Genomic DNA, 397 nt, shown 5'->3' on the forward strand with positions numbered 1-397 from the left:
TGCTGCGGCAGGAGGGAGCCGAGGTGAAGGGATCTGCTAGCTGGTTGGACGCAAAAGAGGCGGCTGTAATGGGGCATTAAGTCTGAGGGAGGAGGGGGGGCGATTAAACCTCTTGTGATCATGGCGGAGTCTATGGGTATTTTTTTTCCTGTCTAACTCTTCTGTGCGTGTGTCTCTTGTTTCTTTCTCTCTCTCTCCTTAGGGCGCTTGGCTGGGGCTGTTCGCTCGGGTTCTGCCTGTTGTTGCGCGAAATGGCGGCTGGCGTCTTGGTGGGTTTGGTTTTGGGTTTTTTGTCTCTCTCCTTAGGGCGCTTGGCTGGGGCTGTTCGCTCGGGTTCTGCCTGTTGTTGCGCGAAATGGCGGCTGGCGTCTTGGTGGGTTTGGTTTTGGGTTTTTTG

General features: G+C 55.2%; 1 long non-coding RNA gene across 1 annotated transcript in view; it reads left to right on the plus strand.

Moving 5' to 3' along the window:
• Position 1: 1 nt before the first annotated feature.
• LOC115948161 overlaps positions 2-397 on the plus strand; it is a 16,382-nt gene continuing 15,986 nt past the window's right edge. The window contains exons 1-2 of the long non-coding RNA XR_004082012.1: positions 2-23; positions 307-373. This is a non-coding gene — a long non-coding RNA (uncharacterized LOC115948161). The remainder of the gene's footprint in view (positions 24-306; positions 374-397) is intronic.

The sequence above is a fragment of the Geospiza fortis genome, unplaced genomic scaffold (assembly GCF_000277835.1).
Source record: "Geospiza fortis unplaced genomic scaffold, GeoFor_1.0 scaffold424, whole genome shotgun sequence".
Lineage (NCBI taxonomy): Eukaryota > Metazoa > Chordata > Aves > Passeriformes > Thraupidae > Geospiza > Geospiza fortis.